The following is a 25,286-nucleotide window of genomic DNA, read 5'->3' as shown; positions in this document are numbered from 1 at the left end:
TCTTCTCTCTCTCTCTCTCTCTCTGTCTCTCTCTCTCTGTTTGCCACCGCCCTCACCGTCTCTATGCCTACTACTACTGTCACTCCAGCACGAGGAATAGTAGAAGTGTCACTGAATAGGGAGAGAGGGGATCAAAGTGAGACACACTGACACACAGAAATCAGTTTTCGCATATATTATATTAGATTGCCTATCTTTTGTGCTTAGATTGCAAAAATGAAAAAAAATATTATCTTCTAAATGTGACATAATTTAAGGATACGAGTCCAAGAATAGCATACTTCTTAAAACAATTGATATGATTCTCAAGTTTCCTACGAACATACTTGGACTATGTAGAATGTTTCTTGAAGCATGTTTGACATATAGTTTTGAGACCGAACGCAATATCTTCACACCCGATCAGAAATGTGTTGTTTTCTTCACTTTGGAAGAAATGGTTAATGTATGATTTTACTGTTGTCTTTGATTTGATGCTATCTGAGTGATATCACGCAACACCCGGGGACTATTTGGATTAATCTGAAGTCTTTTCCTCCATTTTCATCTCCTGAGATACAGACCATTGATATCGCAATTTCTGTGGAATCTTCTATCTAACATCAGGATCGTGCAAGCCTTAACAGCAATGAGACCTCTTCTACATTTCTGTCAAATATCCCAGTTGTTGGTATCATTACTGGCATAGAAATGTGTTGTGGAATATTGACTTCTAAGAGAAAAGTTCTGTCTGCCATATGTTTTGAAGCCTGATCATCCTATTTTTGTTCGTTTCATCTTGGTATGCTACATTTTCACCAATAGCTAGGTATTTGTAGTATTCTCGGTGCGAAACAAGGATGATCATTGATATCAACTTTTTTCTATTGTAAAGAATGATTTTCCCGCGTAACATAATGAGAATGTTATTAAATCAACTGTTTTTGCACCATTATCGTTGTTTCTATTGGCAAGCAATTTATGAATTACATTAACATTTCTTCCGATTGTAGACCCTAAGAATATAAAGAAAATTATTGGATATTGTGTCAAATAAATAGAACAGCAGGATTTCTGGCTGGAATATTCATTTCAGTTTATCTATAACAAGTGAGAATTTTCGTTGTGTTGCCTGTTCAACTACTAGGGCGACAGGTGCGATTATGAATAGGGAAAGAAATCGAACAGCTTTTATAATAAAGTTATATTTACACATTCTTTTTTATAGTGCCTTAATTTCACATCAGCTTTATTAATTAAAATGTTGTTCAGTACAGCTCTACCTACACTTCGTTCTTTCTGCGTACCTTACACTCTTTTGTTGGAATTGCAAATAACCTTCGAAAAATTGCTTTAAATAGCTGGTGCACGGCTTATACATATTGTTTAACCAAGCACTAAATCTTCAGTTTTCTGAAAATTAGAATTTTCGTTCTAGGGTACAAAATATTCCTGTCATACAAGCCGGTTTGGTATTTTAATTTGGTCTTCCATAGATCCGGTAATCATACACGTGAGTAACTTTGTGTAGAATGTAACAGTCTTGTAGCAATCACCAGCTGTCACTTCAATTTTTCTGGAGTTGTTTCATTGTGCAGCTTAGTTTTAGTGAAAGTTTTAGAGATAATAGTGCAAGCTTAGCCTTTGCTATTGGTCAATAAATATCCATATACATACATGAAAACTACACACACACACACACACACACACACACACACACACACACACACACATACGACGGGCTTCTCTCAGTTCCCGTCTACCAAATGCTCATAAGACTTTCGTCGGTCCGGGGCTTTCGTAGAAGACACTTGCCGAAGGTGACACGCAGTGGGACTAAACCGAAGACCATGTGGCTGGAAAGCAAGTTTCTTACCACACAGATACTTCTAAGTATATGTACACACATACCTACATATATATGCACACACACATATATATATATATTATGTGTATTCCGCTAGGAACGTATTAGAGTACAAAGTAGTTCACCCTTATAATTACCAACTATCCAGTGGTATTACGGTATACTTCCAAGTCTAGGTTTAGGCATTCATCGTGTGAGACAGCTATTTAATAAACTCTACACGTGTAGTGTTTATGAAATAGCTGTCTAAACGTAGTCATTTATTCAGTTATATCTATCTATCTATCTATCTATTTATCTATCTATCTATCTGTCTATATATATGTGTGTGTGTGTGTGCATGTGTATACACATACATACATACATACATACATACATACACTCACAAACACACACACGGGTATATACATATATGCTTATATTTATAGTTTCTGCCCTCTTAGCTGAAATCCTACCGTGGTCAATGTTGCCTTACATCCTTTCGTAGTCGATTACTATGGGCCAATTCTGTGCAGTGGAGAATGCAGAACGGTTAAATTATTGTACTGTACGTCCTACTATATTTGTTCCAGCTTTCTGTTTTCTTTTAATTTTTAACTCCTACCGTGGCCTACATGGTTAACAGACTCCTTCTTCCTCCAGGCTTAATTCTACAACTTGACACTTTGGGTGCCTTTACCGAAGTTCACTCAGTGGCAAGCATCCACGTTAGGCTTCCGGTTTAAGGATTCCTACGTTGCTTCCTGCCACCAGTCTCGGAGGCCTCCTGCAACATTATGTCCAATGCTTTCTCTCCTGACTAATATATATATATATATATATATATATATATATATATATATATATATATATTACGGAGGTGTAATTGCAAAGCAAGTGACTTGATCAGAGATCGTGTGCTGAAACAAAAACAAATGCAGCCTGGAAGATTTTTCTAAGCCATTAGTTTCACTTCAACATTTAGATTTGATTTGTGTCAAAATATTTTCGTCGCTTTGGAACTGCGAGATGTCCGCGAGAGGTGCAGCACGAAGTTTTGTCAGTGAACAGGTCGCAGTTTCGAAGCGAGGAAAATATTTTGACAGAAATCAAATTTAAATGTTGAAGTTAAGACTAACGGTTTTGCGTGTTCTTAAATGGCTTACAAACATCTTCCACGCTGAAATTATATATATATATATATATATATATATATATATATATATATATATATATATATATATATATATATATATATATATATGTGTGTGTATATATATATATATATAAATATATATATATATAAATATATATATATATATATATATATATATATATATATATATATATATATATATATATATATATATATATATATATGTTTATATATACATATATATACATATACATATATATGTGTATGTATATATGTATGTATGTATGTATGTATGTATGTATGTATATACATGTGTATGTTTGTATGTATGTCATGTATTCAAGGCTCAGATGAAGCTATAGGATGTTGTCCGGGTACTGAACTAAGTGTCCATTGCATCTTATAGCAGAAACAACAGTAAGCTACTGAAGTTCATTACCTAATCTTTGTTTTTTTTCCGGGGTCATCACTTTTTTTTCTTATTATCACTCTTTACTCGTATAACATTATTGTTCTATAACATACGCATATTGAGTTCTACACCAGACAATTAGACTTGCTATGCCTCAATTGGTAGATGTCCATTAAATTTGAAATCTTAATTGTTGATATGACATGGTATGTCATAAGTGTCTGTATATTGTCTTTATTTTCATTTTGGTTATAAAATAAACAGATTGATCAACAGAATACAGTGTCTGCAAGTTGATGAGTACCTCATATTCCCCTCCATTTTCTTATTTCTCTCTCTCTCTCTCTCTCTCTCTCTCTCTCTCTCTCTCTCTATATATATATATATATATATATATATATATATATATATATATATATATAATTTGCACAGATAATTTTTTATTGCATCTCAATATATCATTGTTTTAAAAACAGAATGTTTCATAATGCAGTTCCATAATCAAAAGGTGGAAATATTTATGGTTTATGTAAAAAAAAAAGAAAAAACTTATGGAAGAGAAACTTTCGCTTACATGTCAAGTTCTTTTGACTTTGTCGGTGTTTTTAGAAAAGCTTGAGTGTCACCTCATCACATTCACTTTCGTTTTTAAACAGTCAATGTCTCATAAAAATTAAATCGGCGCAAAATTAGTATTTACGCTTACGTATATGTCTGTGTGTGCGGAGAAGTGTGCGCGTGTGTGTGTGTGTGTGTGTCTGCTTGCGTACGCATCTTTTCTGGAACAAGATAAAGCATTCAGAGAAAGGAAAAAGGAATAACTATGAGAGAGGCATTGCTTGGGGAAAAGAAATATTAGCAAACGGGAGAGAGAGAGAGAGAGAGAGAGAGAGAGAGAGAGAAGGAGAGGAGGAAGGAAGGAGTGAAAACGACGAGCTGCGATAATTACAGACTATTAGATAAAAATCAAAGAAACGGAAAAAGAAAGAAAGGAAAGGTATTGGAAAAGAAGTAGGAGTTATATTTGAAAACGGAGTCACGAACGAACAAACCAGCATATGGCTAAGGTAAAAAGAGGAGCAGGGACAGGAGAATTAGCAGGTATGATTATAGGAAGGAGGGCAGCAGCACTTGTGTGGGAGTGTTTCTCAACGTGTTTATTTGTTTGTCTGTCTGTCGTTCTATTGATGTATGCAATTATGTGTCAGCTGAGTAAAAAGTTCATTGATAAATCTCCTAGGGCTTCTCGTGCGTTCCAAGCGTTTCTACCCACACGCACACATTACACTCAGTCAACAAGGAGAAGATCACTATGTCATCGCACAACATGCTAGAAATAGCAGTCAAATCTTTCTCAACCATACTCTATTGTCTTTTATATTTAAACATTATTTTTTAAAGATAATTACTATGTTGGTTGAACATCGGCATCATCGGTCATCGGTTTCCTAGTTCACTATATTTTTGATGATGAGAATAACAAGGGAGTGTGTAACTCAATGCTGATCAAATATCTAACAGGTTTTCGTTCATAAAGCACCAGATTTTCGATTTGCTCACCCATATTTATATCTTTCTATCTCCAAGTATAAACGAAAGATACACACATTTGCATTTGCTCATAGTTTGTATGCATTGCTGCAATGGTTAAAATAAAGAACTGAAACAGAGCATATGAGTGTGTGTATGTGTGCGTATGTGTGTATGTATGTGCTTGTGTGAGTGCTAGTGTGTGTGTGTGTGTGTGTGTGTGTGCATAAAAAAAGATACAAACAAAAGGAAAGAACTGAATACTAGTTTATAGTAGAATATATTATTTTGATAAGGACTACACAAACACGCAGCTTATCAACAGATATATCAATACGCGCGCACACGCACACATACGCACGTACGTACATATATATACACACACACACACACACATACATACACACACGTATATGTGCGTGTGCGTTTCTCTGCTTGTGTGTGTGTGTGTGTGTGTGTGTGTGACCGTTGGACTTCGACACACTCTCCTCCAACTTAATTTCATTCCTATATTATTACTCAAATCGAGGATTTTATTGAGAACAAGTGCCCAAGGCTACCTTCTGTGGGACCCAACCAGAAATGACATATATGCAAAGAAAACCTACGCGTAAGGAAACTGACTAATGTTAACTTTTAATCGTTTGTAGGCTAGTTCAATCCCAACCGAGTTCTATCATTGTAATGCTGTGCATTATACATTAGGTGAGCTCATGGATAAAATATCTGAAAATATCTCGTGTTTTTAGTCATTCAAGGCATATTACACTAACATAAAAATTTAGAATTCGCTATTTAGAAATGTCGATATTGATACGACCACAAGAGTAGTAAAATGTCAGAAACATACAGTAGTAGATTAGCAGACTAAATGAGGTTCTGGGTTGATCCGAATGTGTGACATGCTGGGCAGGTAACTTACTTCAGATCAACATATGAAGTTTGAGTGAATCTGACTAATCGGAAGCTGTTTGGAATATACATTAGCTACATTATTTACGTTTTGACGGATTTTGTCCCCATCTTGTTTGTTGTTAACACAACGTTTCGGCTGATATATCCTCCAGCCTTCATCAGATGTCTTGGGGAAGTTTCGAACCTGGGTTCTCATTCCTAAGGTATTTTTCGATGTTGTTGTTGTTTTTATTATTATTATTATTATTATTATTATTATTATTATTATTATTATTATTATTATTATTCTGGTCGGCGTAGTGGTTAAGAGCGCGGGCTACTAACCCCAAGATTCCGAGTTCGATTCCAGGCAGTGACCTGAATAATAATAATAATAATAATAATAACAACAACAACAACAATGACAACATCGAAAAATACCTTTGGAATGAGAACCCTGGTTCGAAACTTGCCCAAGACACCTGATGAAGACTGGAGGGTATATTAGCCGAAACGTTGTGTTAACAACAAAAAAGATGAGGACAAAATCCGTCAAAATGTAAATAATGTAAATAATGTACACAAGTCCTCATCTCTTAAATATAGAACTGAACTGTTTGGAATCCTATCAGTTAGACTCTATCTATAATTCAACTGTCTAACCTTATCATACTTGTGTCACTGTGTGAAGCTGATTCTACTTGTGAATTATGTTAAGGGTACGCGGGTCAGTGGAACAGTCAGCCACTTGGGCACGGTAATTCAATAATTCTGTGTGTTGCTGAGTTGATCGAAATGGACGTTCTTACCACAAAATCAAGAAGAGAGTTCATTTTACATCTCTATCTTTCTATGTATGTACATATGTGTGTGTACATACGTACGTACGTTCATACATACATACATACATACATACATACATACATACATAAATACATACATACATACATACATGTGCCTAAGCCCATGTGTATGCATGTCTACACACATACACGAATATTGTGTATTTGCTTCTTTTATATGTGTGTGCCTATGCAAATGAGTGCACTCACATTCCTATTTACTCAATAATGAACAAAAGAATTATTTAAACAAAAGAGCAGAAATATTTGAAATTTCTTGCTGTATGTCACTTTGTGTACTTGTGTGAGTGTCTATGAACTTGTGTCTGAATATGTGTGTATAACAAAGAGAGAGAGAGAGAGAGAGAGAGAGAGAGAAAGAAAGAGAGAAAGAGAGAGAGAAAGAGAGAGAGAAAAAGAGAGAGTATGTGTTTCTCTGTTTATGCTTGTACATATTGGGTATAGTAAGTTTTTTTCTTTTCTCTCTAATTTATGAGGAAATTAAATCAATTCTATATAAAATATTTTCATTCAGCATGAAAAATGTGTTAGTGGTGCCAAGATTCCGTTATTCATGTGCAGAATATTTTAATTGCATAAAATTATACAGGCATCTGTGTAAATATGTCTTTTATTAAATAGCCATAAAGATCAGACTTACGTCGACGTAGAAGATGTGAGTTTGTATCTCACGAACAAACTTCGACTTTTTTTTAACTTAACATTTACATGTTTTTATTTAAAGCTCTATCTGCTTCCAGTTTTACCGTTCTAAAACAGAATTATTTCAAGTTCCCTTGAAGTTTTGAAATTCTTACGACATCAACAACGTATGCGTATATATATGTGTATATATATATATATACATACATATATATATATATATATATATATATATATATATATATATGTGTGTGTATATATATATATATACATATACATACACACATATACAGACGCACACACTCATTATATACGATCATTCTCTAGTACGTATATGTACATGTGTGTATATATATATATATATATATATATATTCTATATATAAATTATATCTATATTAAGTAGGCATAGATACTACATCGATATAAATTATGTATGTGTATATATATATATATATATATATATATATAACATCGATATAGATTACACACACACACACACACACACACACACACACACACACACACACACGCAAGCACACACACACACACACATACACACACATATATTTAGATATATAATGGGACAAAAACGTAATAGAGGACAATAAAACATTCGGACAGATAGACGATACAAAGGCAGACAGGAGAAACAACAACTAGAAGGACAGGCAAAAAAAAGACGTGTCATTCGTGGCCTTCTTTCCTCAGTCAAGTTACCAGAAGTCCTTACTGTTTCGAACAGTTACACTTGAGACAGTTCGATCTGGTTGACCCCAAAACAGTCTAAGCTAAGAGCATTAGAGTTTTTTGTAGGAAAGCTAGCGAATGGGCACGGCAACAAAGACAAAAAAAAAAACGGAGACCATGGCACACAATTACAAATACAAACAACAAGAAAATAACAACAGGTGTCTTTCGAATGCAAACGAATCAAATTGAGCTGCTGGTGTATGAAGTGAAAGTCTAAAGGCAGAAACATAGGAGATGGGCATAAGTGGTGTTGGCGGTCGGCAGAAAGAAAGATGGTGGCTGGCCGGACATTGGTCACGCGGAAGGAAGAGAGAGGGGTAGGGGAAGCGGGATCAGTATAAATTATATATATATATATATATATAAATATATCCAGCCCGACCAATATATTGCCTATGGCCAAAATACATTTAGAGAGATCGCATATCCCTGCGCTTAACGCTGGAGTTTAGGTACTAATTTGACCTGACGACTCAGTCTATGAACCTGTTATCTTGTATCATCTGACATCTTATATTTATAAATTGACTCACGGCTGATTACAGTAGTTATTATAGGCTCATTATTGATTGGTTTACTCAATGTTTCCATTGATCGGTTGAGTAAAACTGGACGACCTAAAAATGAAAGCTCTTTCGTGAGAGTCATTTCTCGTTATAGCAAAGCAAAACGCTGAAGAACATTCCCCTGGAGAACATTCTTTTCTTTTGTGGTTTGGTCGTTGATGGTCGATTTCTAGCGTTAAAGGATGTTCACTTAGTGGTCATCACTTCTCATATATATATATATATATATTGCATCTCAAGTACACAAAATGTGTTCAGGGTCACTCAGTGACCTGCTGTTGAGACTAGTACAGTTAGAAATTTGATAATGTTTTGCAAACTGTTGCCATATTTTGCCAAAGTGCAATGGTAATGTGATATTCTCCATTGCCAAGTTGAAATATAAGTTATATGTGTGCATAAAATATAAGATTTTAGAAGTATCTTTTGGTTCACGGCCATACATATCTTATGTATGCATGTATGTATGTATGTATGTATGTATGTATGTACGTATGTATATATACATACATACATACATACATATATATATATATATATATATATATATATATATATATATATATATATAGCAGATCCAAGGATGGAGTTGTAGGAAGAAAGTTAGCTTCAAACACTCAGTAGTAAATATTAAAAAAGAGCAATTTTGAAGGACAATAGTGGGTTATTGAGACGGAAGGTTGAGGACATTTTCGTATCGAAGTACGATAAACTGAAAAAAAAAAACCTTCTTATGATATTTCATGGTTAGCGACCAGGGTTCCCAGGTATGCGAATGATAAGACAATGGTTAAGAAATGGAGAAAATAAGATCTGGGCTACATATACTTCATAGCGAGCGGAACCTCGGAAGCAGTAAATATCCAAGCAAGGTGTATACAGCAGGCTACTCGTGAGGCTAAGGGTATCTTAATGAAATGAAATATTCGATGTGTTAACACGTACCTCCTTGTGACAATGTAAACTTTCATTTAATCCAGATACTCTTGGCCTGACGAGTAGCCTGCGGTACGCACCTCGCATGGATATTAACCTTCCGGGGATCCGATTGCTATGAAACATATGTAGCCTGGATCTTAGCTACATCATTCCTTAACACTTATATATATATATATATATATATATATATATATATATATATATATATATATATATATATATATATATATACATACATATATATATATATATATATATATATATATATATATATATATATATATATATATACATATACATATATATACACATTTATATATATACATATATATACATACATATATACGCACATATATATGTATATACATATATATATATATACATGTATATGATTATATGTATATACGTATATATATACAAACACATATATATATATATATATATATATATATATATCATTATTAATCATAGGGCAGCAAAATAAATTTTAGGCATCACTATATTTTAAATGAATATATATATATATATATATATATATATATATATATATATATATATATATATATATATATATGAAACAGTATTACACTCGAATGCTCTCGAAAAAGTGCGTAAATGTTCCATATAATCCACCAGATCTGAGGTTTTGAAGCAAGAAATAAATTAAGAAATAAATTGATAATGTGAGTGGGAACTTCTGACCATGAACTTTTAGATGTTCGATAAACAGAATTACCACCTCCCTGATCTAACGTGTAAGCGGCTGAGTATTCCACAAACAAATGAACCCTTAACTTAATCTTCAGGTAGTGTTATAACATTTGAATCGGATCCATGACCTTTTTCATTGCAAAGCCAATTTCTTAACTATTTGGCCGCACGTCGTCTACACGCAAACGCTCGCCCTCTAACTATATATTAGATAGACAGACAGACAGACAGACAGACAGACAGGCAGACAGATAGATATTTAGATAAATAGACAGATTGAATAAAACGAAAGATTTAAGAACCTATAAGGGAAGCTCTATACTTTTGTTCATGCTAGAAATAATGGTCATATCTCTCTCATTAAAATCTTAGAATAGAAAATATTAGATAATGCGATCGTAGGTGTACTTTTTCTTGGAAAAGTCAAGACAGTCACGGTTAGAACAATTTCTCATAGGAATACTCTATTATTAATACTTAACCCCACCCACGAACTGGGGCTTAGTAACAATTATATCAGTAAAATATTTCCGTGTGTCTATTATTTTGTGAAGACATAAATTTCTAAAGGTTATAATATTGTTGTGATATTTAAAACAAAGTTAAATGTCTGAAGAAACACTCTATGGGAATATTATTTTAAAAAATATTTTCTCTTGCTTTACAGGATAAACACCAATCCATTAAAATCTCAATTAATCAATTCGATCAGGGCATATGCTGAACCAGTCCTAGAACCCATTTACTACAAGCTGTTGGCATTTTTGAAAATATTAGGAAGATTGCTCTATATACTAGCAATTGCATTACAGAAAGAAAAATATAACCATCAACGTCCACTGCAGCTACTGTCTGTGTCCTAAAGTGAAGTCAGTGCAGGAAACATTGTGCGACTGCAACCACTCGGCAAGTAGTTTTATTCTGTTAATTATTTCTTTTGGTTAATAACAATTTGCTGTTATTACTTCCTAGTTTACCTTGATGAAACAGACCTATCATCAACAACATTTCAATGATAACCACCACAGTTTATCTTTGTGTGTTGTATATATGTCTACCTTATCTAATGAATCATTTTTCTTATTTAAGCTAACATGGTGTGATTTGAGGGTGATTTGCTTGCTATTTCTTGCATTAAAAATTACCATGTAGAAGTTCTTTCATTTGGTGCTAATATCGATTTATTCCAGTTTAGTACATTGCGAATATTTACAAACAACTTCTTTGGAAGTTGTTCACTTTACCTTAGTTTTTTTTTTTTTTATTGGGTACAAAGTAATGGAAACATTGTTAAAAATAATTTCGTTACTTTCCCTCGCTAAACGATTGGAGTTCACTTGGCCAATTTGCTGTGGATGTACTAAATGAAGTCGAGCACTTTCAGCGAATTATGGACCTAAAAGATATATGAGTCCACTTATGAGTCCACTTATGAGTCCACTTTCTTTTATTCTTTTTCAGTTTTCACTCTGTGTTTGGGGCTGTGTAGGAACACTGTTATGAAGAGTTTTAGTCAAATATTTAATTCCCAGTGCTACGGGTAATATTTAGGCCTTAAAAAGACGGAACGGTTTAGTGTAGTTTATAAGTTCTGGATATAGTCAGGAGGTAATAATAATAATAATAATAACAACAACAACAACAACAACAACAACAACATGAACAACAACAACAACAATAATAATAATAATAATAATAATAATAATAATGATAATAATAATAATAATAATAATAATAATAATAATAATAATAATAATAATAATAATAATAATAATAATAATAAAATGCCCTGATGCAGTACCAGGCAGTGGCTCTCGTGGCTTCTGATCTTAACTGATTGCAAGTGTTATCATGTACATTGTTTTGTCTTGGTATAAAAGATGGGCTACAGCAAATATTCTGCTTATTATCACAGATTTCGTGTTCAGTTGTTTGAACATAAGTAGTTGAGCATGTTCTTTAGTGGCTGACAATATGTGCATCTCTGATCACAAGCAGAAGTAGTCGGGGAGCATTATAGCCATGTGTTGAGAGGAATTCTTTGGAGTTTGAGTATTCCACTTTGGAAACATGAGTGTTTTGTTCATCATCCTTAAAACAAATTCAGTGACTTGAGCAGAATGGGCTATTCGATCTGAAGAAAATTCTAACTGCAAGGTCATGCGCTGTTTATCTTGATGTTAGATCACCATGTTGCGCACATATGGTTGTGATGCACTTGCCTGGTGTACTCCTATCAGACGGGTAGTCATGATGAGTATATTGGGTTTCGCATATTTGTACATTAGTGTCACTTTGATGGCATGCACTGCTGTCTCACCCAATAATAATAATAATAATAATAATAATAATAATAATAATAATAATAATAATAATAATAATGATGATGATGATGACGATGATGATGATGATGATGGTGATGATAATAATAATAATAATAATAATAATAATAATAATAATATTATTATTAATATAATTATTATTATTATTATTATTGTTATTATTATTATTATTATTATTATTATTATTATTATTATTATTATTATTATTATTATTATTAGTAGTAGTAGTAGTAATAGTAGTAGTAGTAGTAGTAGTAGTATAATCATTGTTCAAAAAGTTTATGTTATGTGTCAACTTAAAAGAACTTAACACCGCTAGTTAGTAAATCCTTCGATAACAATTTTTTGCTTGTTTCCTCTCGACATTTGTCAAAATATCATATAGTAATAAACGAAGCAAATACCAAATATGAGTTGATAAAAAATAAACAAATCATTCAAAAATATGGAATAAAATATGAAAATGCTTGAAATGTGTGAGAAATGAATGAAAGCGTAGGAAGATGGATGAAAAGAGCATGGAAATGAGAATAACAAAAAGTAAATAAATTATATACATACAAGCACATACACACATATACATACAGATATATATATATATATATATATATATATATATATATATATATATATATATATATCCATACATACATATATACATACATACATACACACATGCATACATACATACATACATACATACATACATACATACATACATATATATATATATATATATATATATATATATATATATATATATATATACATACACACGCACATATATATATATATGTATATACATGCACACGCTAATACATATAACAGTGTGTAAAGGTGTGTGTGTCTGAATATATGTATATATATATATATATGCATGTGTGTAGTGTGTGTACATCAAAATGAGTCATACAAATAGGATACTCAATGATACAAATACGACAATGAATGATGTAAATATGAAAATAAACGGTAGAAATTTTCCCTAAAAAACAAAAAAAGGACCCAAAATCATAAAACAAAACAAAGCTTTATACAACTACAAAAATGCACGCTACAAATAGGAGGACGACTGAAAGAAAAATGCGAAAATGAATGTTGGAAATACAGAATACACACAAAGAAAAGATAAACGTAACAAGCAAAATCTAAATGAAACAACGAAAAGAAATGAGACAAATACGAAAATAAATTATAGAATTAGAAGAAAAATGGATGATATAAATATGGAAATGAAGGGGAAAAATACGGAAATGAATGAGAAACCCTTTAATTGTCAAGCTGACATTTCGACATGCATGAAAAACTTCATATTTTAAAGGGCTGAAAATAGTACAGTAATCCAGATGACGTCTTTTTTTTCAATATATTTTGTTTCCATTTCATTATTATATCTATCAACACATCATCTATTTTGCAGCTTTTTTATGTATGTATGTATGTACGTATGAATGTAATACGTAAACATGCACGGACATAAGTATGCATCTATGTATATGTGTGTATAGTTTGGGGGGCGCATAAGAATGACAAACGAGAGAAACAGAACGTACATAGCAGAAATACGTAGCGTAGTTTATTCATACTTTGGATTTAGTTATAGCTTTATCCAGTCGTCCCCTCGAGCTTCCTTTCCTTATTAGAGATGTTAGTGTGTGTGCGGGCACATACATACATACATACATACATACATACATACATACATACATACATACATACGGGCATGCATGGAAGCATGGGATCAAATATAGACATGTTGATATAGAGGACTATTCCTTTTCCAGAATAATGAATACTATCACCAATCATTTTTGCCATTGATACAAGCCTTGTAAAAGAAGTGGCTATCTTCTTTGTAAAAATGCAAAGAAAAAACATCCTTTGAAAAGATTGTGGCAGTAATCAAACAGTGAAATACCTACCACGTGAAAAATTACGATACACTCACCCTGGCGACAAAAGAACATGGAGCCTAGCTATCGCAGATCGCGTAACTAACGAGGAAAATTTTAGTGAACTTTCGCACAGAACCAGTCCTACGGAAAGGACAGGGAAGATCTCTCGATAAGCTACATTAAGAAACTTAAAGATTACTGGGATACGAAGTACCCAACATTCTCAATATTTTCAGAGAAATAGTTATGCTAGCAAGCTACATTGTTGAAAAGAAATATACCACCCTACCAAACAAACTCACTCAACCGAAATGTACAAATGATAATACTCGTATTCACAACATAGTAAACTTTTTTTCCGCGAAGAGACTGCGAATGATAAGAAACACGACCAAGACGAAGATAGCAATATAAACCTGTCGCTATTACACGGACACGTGGCAACATTTATGATCTCACAAAAACTAGTGAAGAATATAAAATATTAAAATCACAGCTTGCATCGAAGTTCAAGTAGAACTTCCCTACTCACATACATAAGATACTGTATGCGAGAAGGATACCAACAGGAGTTGGAAAAAAAAATTCACCGGCCTGATGCTATCTGCGATCGGCGAAATTGCGAGAGAACAACTATCTCAAATTCAAACTCTCAATTCTTGGACAACAAATGTTCTGCTATATCGAGACACAATAACTGTGTACCAACAGATGGGTGTAAAATAGACCGAGCTATCTAAAATGTGGCAGTCAACAATATACTGCAAATAAATTATGCTGCGCTGCCTTCGGTAGACTACCGCTAATATCTTCATCTACATTCATATATTTATGTAACATTTGTCATGTATTCCTTATAATTTATCATTCAAAATGCTACCAGAGTTTGAAAAATACATTTAATTTACTAAAATACTGGTCTAAAATGGATTACCTTCTTCCAAAATGACAACGCAGTAATCTTTTAATGATATAACTTGACTACAAGGCGTCCGACTCTGGCCCACACTCACGTATGATAGAATCACTACATCTTGCCAAAGTACCAGTTACATAGTGAATGCCATTGAAAGACTGACCACAATATGAGCTTATGCCAGGATGATAGTTTTTCACTAATGCTGTTTGTGTAGTGGCAGTGAACTCCTTGTCAGCCTATTAACAACCCTTTGTCATATACCCAAACTTACGTGCTAGGATTTGAAGAGAAGAATAAACTTAACGTCACTCACATATTTTTATTGACAAGCTAAAGTTAAATTCTGGTAATATGGACAACAGCAAGAAATAATAAGAATTAGTCACAACATTCTCACGAACCATATGAATGGAGTTTATGCACGGCAAACACTCATACATGATAGTCAAACGGGGAAAGTACATATACATCAATGGCTTGTCTATCTCTCCTATTTCTAATGATGCAAACTATAAGTATCTCGGAATCGATCAAAATGTTGCATATGTTGGTACTGTGATTAGAACCAGAATTACAAAACAATACTTTTGTAATTTCCAGAAAATATGGAACTTAGAGCTGTCTGCATTTAACAATACCGTATCCCACAATTTTTTTGCAGTGCAAGTCCAGTGTCCAAATTTGGGATATTGGACTGGACGTTTGACGAGATCTGCAGCCTGGACATGAAAACTAGAAAGGTATTAGCTACCACTGGTAACTTCCACATCAATAGTGGCACCGATAGGATCTACGTGAGACGAAGTGATGGCGGTAGAGGCATAAAGTCAGTCCAAACAGCCTTTGAATGTCGCACTGTATCACCCAGACAACACCTGCTGAACAGTAAAGAAATGATTACATTACGTGCTTACTCAAAAGTGAGAGCAACTGCATCTTCAGAGATGGGGAAGAACTACTGTGCAGGAACACTGAGAATACAACTGTCTCATGCGACCCAAAGGAAGCTGGATTGGCCTACCTAAACAGGAGCTTGAAACAGAAGCAGGCATCATACCAACAAAAACCAATGCATGGGTGCATATTCCATTAGCTGGAAGATAATAAGAGTAACCACAGGAAGAGCAGCCTCTCCTGGATCTGTGATAGATACGTTACATCCCACCTGAAAGGATATGCCTTCACTACACATGAACAGGAGATAGCTGCTAAAAAGCTGATAAACAAGAGAGAGGCAAAGATACCACCAAACCTTCACGTTGTAAAAAGATGCCGAATCTGCTATGTTAGTATGGAAGATATCGCCTACATCATCAGTAGCTGCCCCCAAATGTCTTCAAGATACTACCTGCCCCTGATACTACCTGTCTCAGTTGAATATATTGCGCCAAAGAGTTAAAACGATAGCGCAATATCGATATCCGTTTTTCTCGTTCACCTTCTGAGGCATTCTCGATCTGAGGCATTCAGTTTTCTTTAACACTCGGCGTCGTGCAGTGACGTTTCTCAGGACGCTGTCGTGCAGCAAATGGCCATATTACCAAAACACATAGACTCTCCATATTTGTCATCGATAATATATATACGTAAGTTTGCACATGTGTGTGTGTATTTTTACATGCGTGTGAGTGTGTGTGCCTGTCTGTGTTAGGGGATGAAGTCGGAAATCCTGTTTCAACTGAGCCTTAATGGCAATGGTTTGTATCGTCTAATAACTAAATATGCATATATATATATATATATAGAGAGAGAGAGAGAGAGAGAGAGAGAGAGGGAGAGTGAGAGGGGAAAATAAATTTTGTGGGCAGAGTTTAGTTTTCGATCTATCACTGAGTATCTCTGTTATATTTATACGTTGTTGAGTTACAGTGTGTTCCAAAAAGAAACTGTATACTTTAACACTCATTAAAGTAGAAACTTGTTACACACATACACAAACGTATAAAATGTATGTGAATGCATACAATTCTATTTGGAGCTCATCACTGCCACGAAGTATTTCGTTAGGAACCACGAATGTTTCTTTAATACAAACTAAACAACAGCAAGAAATCCGACCAGATGCTTTAGATCCTATGTCCTATTGTTCTGGACTATGAAACTGCTGAAATTGTCTAATCATTTAAATCGCCCTGAAGTCGATAAATTAATACGCTTGGGATAAATTCCATTGTGCCACAATATCTAAATAAATCATAAACAAATCTTTAAGTATCTTAAATAAATTAAATTAGTTTAAATTAAATTATAAATATCATTAGTAAATTAAAAGTATTTTTCAAACTCTGGTAGCATTTTGAATGATTAAGTATAAGGAACATATGACAAATGTTGCATAAATATGTGAAATTAAATGAAAATATTAGAAGTAGTCTACCGAAGGCAGCGCAGCATAATTTATTTGCAGTATATTGTTGACCAACACACATATATGCATGCATGCACATACATAAAAACAATACATACATACACACTCCTACTAAAATGTATGTCCCTTAAAATGTATTAACTTTACATCGGTACAATTTCTTTGAAGATGCGTTTAAGTATATAATTCAAATTTGAAAAGTCAAATGTGTAAGTTGTGAATTGCCATAAATGTTTCAAATGAAGGCACTTGACAATGCAAACCAATAGAAATGTGAGCACAACAAATAATTTCAATTGTTATCTGGGCGCATTCGCCGTCAATAATTGCTTTCATTTCATTAATTGGCGTCAGTTTAATAAAAAATATTCATTAGCGTGTAGTCTGTTGAATGTGATGTTATTTAATACTACCTTGTGAAAATCGTCTGTTCGGCAAAAAATCATCAACAGTGGCATTCACCAGACTACACGCCAATGGACATTCTTCACAAACGGTAACAATAAATGAAATTATTGATAGAGAATGCTCCCAAAGAACAACTGAAATTATTTGTGGTACTCACAGCTCCATCGACTCGCATTGTCAACAGTCTATAGACCATAACACCATTAGTTAGATAGTTGGAACACTTAAGATAATTCTGAACTTACACATTTGCCGTTTTAATTTGAATTACATTCTTAAACACATGACGATGGTAGTATCTCAATTTTGTTACAAATAATACTCCTCTTCATCTCAAACATCTTTCGAATGTATAGTAAGACGATGTTCTACATCAAGTTCAAACAATTGGCATCAGTCACAGTGTTGTTCTCTCTCTCTCTCTCTCTCTCTCTCTCTCTCTCTCTCTCTCTCTCTCTCTCTCTCTCTCTCTCTCTCTCTCTCTCTCTCTCTCTCACTCACTCTCTTCTGTAATATGTAGATAATCAGTTTCTCAGAAGCTGCAACTCAGAGGTTTCTTAGAGATGTTAAATGGATTAAATTCTTGATGTACCTCTCAGTTGTTACAACAATGGCTTTCTTTGCTCATGCCTGCTACAAGTATAGAAGAGGATCGGAACTCGGCATGAATATCTAACGAAACATTTGTAGAATATACAATATTTCGTTGCTTACATTAGAGAGTAATAGCATTTTGGGAATATTCATTGCATGTACAGCAATGACTGTCTTGACTCGAGTCGTATGTATTTATCAAGATATTAACTTTATCTGTTGTCAGTAGTTGCTATAATTGTTTATAAACCCATGATAAATTAACCTCACTTCTTGAATTCATTTCTTATGTTTCATGGCCACAATTTCTTCTAATTTAATTTAAAACTTGTGTCACAAAAACTATTCGATCGCAATTATCCTAAGTGTTGGATCTAGTTTAAAAAGTTACTGTCTTATCTTTACGCAATTTAACTTCTAAACTATATGAACTTTCTTCAGTCTTTTATCGACTATAAGACAGCACTTTGACAATTCTGGTCATGTAAACTTCTTTTGTTCCCATCTTATTCTGTCATAATGTTTTTATCTTTTTCCTCTTTCTGAGGTATTTTGTTTGTTTGTCGCAGTCTCTTTGAATACGTTTCCGTTTTAACACCTTTGAACTTACCTTGTCATACAAAGCTATTTATTTTAATTTCAATATGTTGTTTTACCATATGAATTAAAATATTCTTTGGTGTATAAGCCTTTTGTTTTATTAGAGCCAGCATTTCTGCATGTAATAACACAGTATGACGTAGAGTCTAGACTTGTTGAAAACAATAAGATTTTAGAGAATAGCTGTATTTCTGCATTTACGAGCGAAGTGCAAACAGCTGCAGCCTATTCCAAGTTGACTCAGGACACGTTTTGGTTCTAATTCAATAATCAAAACAATAACGGTTTCATTGGGATTTGCTTCTGTATAACATCAATTCAAAAGAGACCAAGAAGTGTTAGCATACAGTTTTGTTATGTTTTTTTTTAAATCAGTCAACACTTCTTTACCTGATCATTGATTGTTTCATACTGACATTGAAAAAAGTGTACTGTTTCTCACACACACGAGCATAAAATACTCTACTCACGCATAAACATATCCATACACACGCACTATTCTTCATCACCTGGCTAAATATCTAATTAATGTTGAATTAAAGCTCAGTGAAGAGAATTAACCTGAATATATCATTGGTACTTACTTGACACCAGTGTTGCAATTTAATGTGTGATTTTACACGCGTTATTTATTGTTTTCCAGTATTTGTTCTTTATGCCAATGTTTAATTTCTCTGTCGTATTACTAATATGCATGAAAGACGCATAAATGAAATGAAAGTGATTTACCTTTACAAACTCGGCTTACTGGCCACCACGCTATTTTTACAACTATATGCATATACTTAGCTTTCAGGGGGAAAATTATCTTAGTTGGACAGGATACATCGTGGTATTCGTTCTCGATGTCTGAGTTCTAAGTTCAAACCCTGCCGAGGTTAACTTCGCCTATTATCCTTTTGAGGTGGATAAGTACTAGTCTTGGGCTGGGGTAGATTCTTCTTCTCTCTCTCTTTCTCTCTCCCCTCTCTCTGTTAGTCTCCCTCCTCGTTTCTTTCGTAGAGAAATCTACAATAGTCAGACATGGACTGGGATAGATTCCTACATGTTTAAAATGTTCATATCACGCTCTATATTACGACGACTCCTTACTACTCCACCAGGAATTGTGGACCGAAGGAAGGATGAAGAAAGTAAGGAAAGTTCTAATTGCCTCACTGGCATTGTCTTTCTAATAGTCTGTTATATTTATGGAAATATAACTGAGTATTAAAATAGTTAAAGTATATAATGTATATTCAGGCTGAACAATTTTAGTCAATGGCTAATTCAAATTTCATCAACCATAATAGGAGAAACTCTAAGCGTGTTCCGCTTTGTTGAAACCTTACGGGCAAACGTAACATTTCTGTAACGTGCCAAAAAGTTGCCCGGCTATTAACTAAATAAACATATTAAATCAAGCAGAGTAAAGGGTAATATTGACAAAATAAATAAGTACGAGACTTTAATATCTGCAAGGTAATTTTAACCATGGTAATTAAACAGTTGCAACATGGTGCAGATATCAGTACAACAATACATCTTATAATAATATGCTATAATAATAATACATAATAATACATCTTATAATAATATGCTATAATAATAATACATAATAATACATCTTATAATAATATGCTAAACACAAGTATTATATAAGTGTATACACATCCTGCAGCATAACTGTACTGGATATGAACTCAATTAATGCGTGCACCGTTGAATCCATATCTATCAAAAAGCATTTCATTGTATCTCTCAGTAGGGTGTAGGACACTTGCTCTTATAATATCTGAGTTCAAACGAACTATGGAGATTAGGTATTGATTTGTCTTTTGCGAGGTGGAAGGAGATGACTATCATAAACTGGCGGTCTATCCAGTGGCGAAATGTACCTCTCACGCTTAATGTTACGAAACCTCATCTCGACGCTGTATCCGTCTCCAAATCTGGATTTTGAGATACATGAAAAGATTAAATTTTGATATTTATTCTCTTGCAGTTTGATATCATACACATTTTCCCCTCCTCACGTCAAACAATTCGCTATTCTGCTGTTTAAGAAGTTTGTCTTGGTCTCTCCTGTTAACACAATCAATGGAAATCACACGATCGTATGCCAACTCCTCTATCTTACCTGAATGGTTTTTCAAATTTTAATAATATCAATGATCATCAGTTCTCTTGAGCTGCTTCAATCATCAACTAATGTTCTTTAAACCGTATCGCTTGCTCACAAACGCCATCAGCAATTCAAGTTGTCTACAAATGAAATAAATTTCCCTTCAATAGGGGAACACCACAATGCCGTCGAATGTTCATTAGCAACGTGTCAAATCATATAAAGGGACAACACTGCTTCTTCGAAAGAATGATATGGGATGGACTGCACAATAAATTCTATGATAAAGCTATAAATCTTTAAGTTGTTACGGAAGCTGCCTCTTGCCATTTCTGTCATAAGAGTATAGGCAATACATCATATATCTATACTAGATTTGTATACACATACATTCTTTTATATTTATCTACCTATCTATCTATCTATCTGCACACACATGTATATACATACATACATACATATATATATATATATATATATATATATATATATATATATATATATATATATATATATATATATATATATATATATATATATATATATGTATTTGTATGTAAGTACGCATAAATGTATGAATAGATGTATGTGTATGTATGTATATATATATATATATATATATATATATATATATATATATATATATATATATATATATATATATATATATATATTTGTATGTGGTACACATACAAATAAATAGAAAGATACCTCGATAGATGTATGTGTTATATAAAGACATTTTCACAAATTAACATATATATTCGTGATCTGTGTAAGCGTGTAAGTGCATGTGTGTTTATGTGTGTAAAATGTATGTGAATATACGTCCAACGATACATTTAATGTAATTTATGTCTTTCCATAATTGGCGTTCATTTGTACGTATGTATGCATATGTAGTATGCTGCTATAATATCTAATTACTTCCTACCAAATAAGGTTGGTTGGCTTATGAACTAGTGTGCTAGCTTCGTATTTAGTCCAGCAGCGATAACAGAATACAAACTGTTAACCTGCCGACTTTGTGTAAATTTGCAGCATTCAGTGAAGCAGTGACTCACTCGCGCACAATCTCACCCTCTCAATCATTCATTTATATACACGTGTATCAACTTATATCAAATAGATTTCTTGCAATGATATTCTGTATTCTGATTCAAGCAGGAAAACTAATGTATGTTACTTTGAAAAATACATATCTCTAAAACACACACTAAAGTTCCGAATCAGCAAATAAGCAGGGGAAATCATGAGATAATCCAATATTCCAACATATTTGATGTAATTAGCCATAGGCATCTTTTATCGGAATGAGTGACAGTTAAAACTACAATTGACATGATGGCTGTCTGTATGCTAGTCTGCACACAATTTATATCTAAACTTGGAAAAGAAACAGTAACTGGTATGGAACCAGGGCTATTAACCTTGCAATGAACCATAGCACCCTCCAATATTACAGCCAGCATGTTATTCTAATGCATAAATATACCTGTCTATCAACCATTCCTAGTATTGTTAATAAGTCAGAAGTGTATAACATGGGTTGCATTGTGGTTCTGTATGTGTGAGTGAATTATTCTAAGATGTATGTTGGCCACAAAGTAAGAAAAAAAAAAGAGGATAATTCTTTTATTATAAAGAATTGCGATATAAATTATAGTTTTTGGACAAAAATTATAAATGATGCATAGAAGTTACACCAATAAATATTCCAGGCAATAAATATTCCAATAACCATAGAAATGGTTAGATTGCATTGTAAAATGGTATGAAGAGCAAGAAAGAAAATATTATATCCAAGAAGCCATCGTTATAGGAATTTTACTCTTATAAAAGATCAGTATATTGTAAAACTGTTGCGGTATTGTTAGTTTAGTTTCGACATGAAGTACACTTCACTGGACGAGATTAGTCACTTAAGCGCGTTGAGAAAACCTCCACTGAAAATAAGGAGACCAATGAGCAACATTCCCTATAAACATTATTGAGTTAGAATAACTGCAAGAAGCACCCACCTAGCAGGTAGAAGGATTGACCTTCCTACCAACTAAAAGTTGAGTATAGATCTTTATTCCACAATCGGGAAAAGCAGAGTAGCTTCTGTTAGGTAAATATCAACGAAAAGGTGTCATGTCCTGGTAGCTGCACATATGTAATTATCTAATCCGCCTTAGATATTGATATTTCAATTACCATACTCCCTATTTTAGTACGAATTAAGTTGTGTTCTATGTAAAACGGGCATGTACGCACCCATGAGCGTGTGTGTGTGTGTGTTTGTGTGTGTGTGTGTGGTCAGAGCTCTGATAATCAGATACCTGCTACTGGTAACCATGCAAGCCATATGCACTTTGTGACTGCTGGAGCTGTTTTTTGGTTAAGTGGTACCTCACTGATCTTGCTTCATGAGAACAGTGATATTAGGACATCCTGTGGAATGAAAGAAAAAGTTTGTAATAGAGGCGGATAAACTCAGGGAATCGGCAACCATCTAGTAGTGCTTATAAACGTTTATAGATCTATGTGTGCATTTGCATATTTTCATAAATCGACACATGAGAAAGACACTATCACTGCAAACCAGCACCGTTTCTACTTTCTGGCTATCATTACTGTTTTCAGTTTAACAGTGTTTATCGCATAACAATTTATCACAATAAAAATTTATGTACAAGTGCTATTGCAGTATTTTCATCTTCCCTAAGCTCATATCAAGACTATTTGGACTATTTGGACCATTCGTTGCAGCGACAGAAGGTAAAATACGATCAAATAACAACATAAGAACACTATAGTAAGGAAACAAGAACTGTTTCAGCCATGAAGGGCAAAATCAACTGCTATCTGCTGCAGTATTTGGATTCCTCAATTCAGTTTTGAAGGTTATCATTAACGTCCCATCAGATACTATACGTTATAAATGATAAATTTTTTCCGAATAGGCATGATGACACACACTATAAGTTGAGATATTTAGCATTTTCCAAAGACGTAATGTATAAATGTTAAAGATATTGTAGTCTGGTTTAACTGATAGTTTTGATAACCGGTGGTCCTTATAAATGAAAATAAGAATCTTTTTTATTATTATTATTGCTTTGGAGAGTAAGATCACTGATCGAATGGATCAGTGGTTTTCAACCATTTCTTATCTGGACCCCTTTGATTATTATTTTATTCTGGTGGACCCCCATATCCATTCGATGTTTAAAAACTAGTTTCATAGATATATTTTTCAGAATTTCTATTTTGTTTTTCACACATTCACTTCTGTAAATCTGCAATAGCACCCTCTGAGAGAACAAGTTTCAGTGGTTAGAAAAATGTTGAACTATGTAAAATATAAGAAGAACAACCTAACTGTTTCTCGCAATAAATTCATCTAAATCAAAATTTTTCGACGGATCCTTAAAATACTCTTTTGCTTGCTTGGACCCCTAAATATCTTATATGGACCTCCAGGAGTCATATGGAACACGGTTGAGAAACACTGGTATAACCTAGCATGTCAATCGATCTCATAGTGATTCCCCAGGAAAGGGATTTGTATAAGCTATAAAATTTCATCTCATATACTGTTTGTAATTGTTGGTAATTTCCAGCATCTACACACTTCTTTTTTTATTAGAGACGCAGATGAAAATATAAGTCTAATTTGATCAAATTCGCTTAGAATAAACTTAACATATATATACGTACATATAAATACATGTGTGTGTGTGTGTTTATTGCTTGGCTCTATATTGGATCCAATCAAGCA

General features: G+C 33.5%; 1 long non-coding RNA gene across 1 annotated transcript in view; it reads left to right on the top strand.

The window, feature by feature from the left end:
* Positions 1-25,286, top strand: part of LOC149135123 (uncharacterized) — a 201,351-nt gene that overhangs the window by 165,153 nt on the left and 10,912 nt on the right. Inside the window, exon 2 of the long non-coding RNA XR_016242262.1 lies at positions 10,958-11,196. This is a non-coding gene — a long non-coding RNA (uncharacterized LOC149135123). The remainder of the gene's footprint in view (positions 1-10,957; positions 11,197-25,286) is intronic.

The sequence above is a fragment of the Octopus bimaculoides genome, chromosome 6, assembly GCF_046866305.1.
Source record: "Octopus bimaculoides isolate indiv1 chromosome 6, ASM4686630v1, whole genome shotgun sequence".
Classification (NCBI taxonomy): domain Eukaryota; kingdom Metazoa; phylum Mollusca; class Cephalopoda; order Octopoda; family Octopodidae; genus Octopus; species Octopus bimaculoides.
This window is presented reverse-complemented; position numbering and strand designations above follow the sequence as displayed.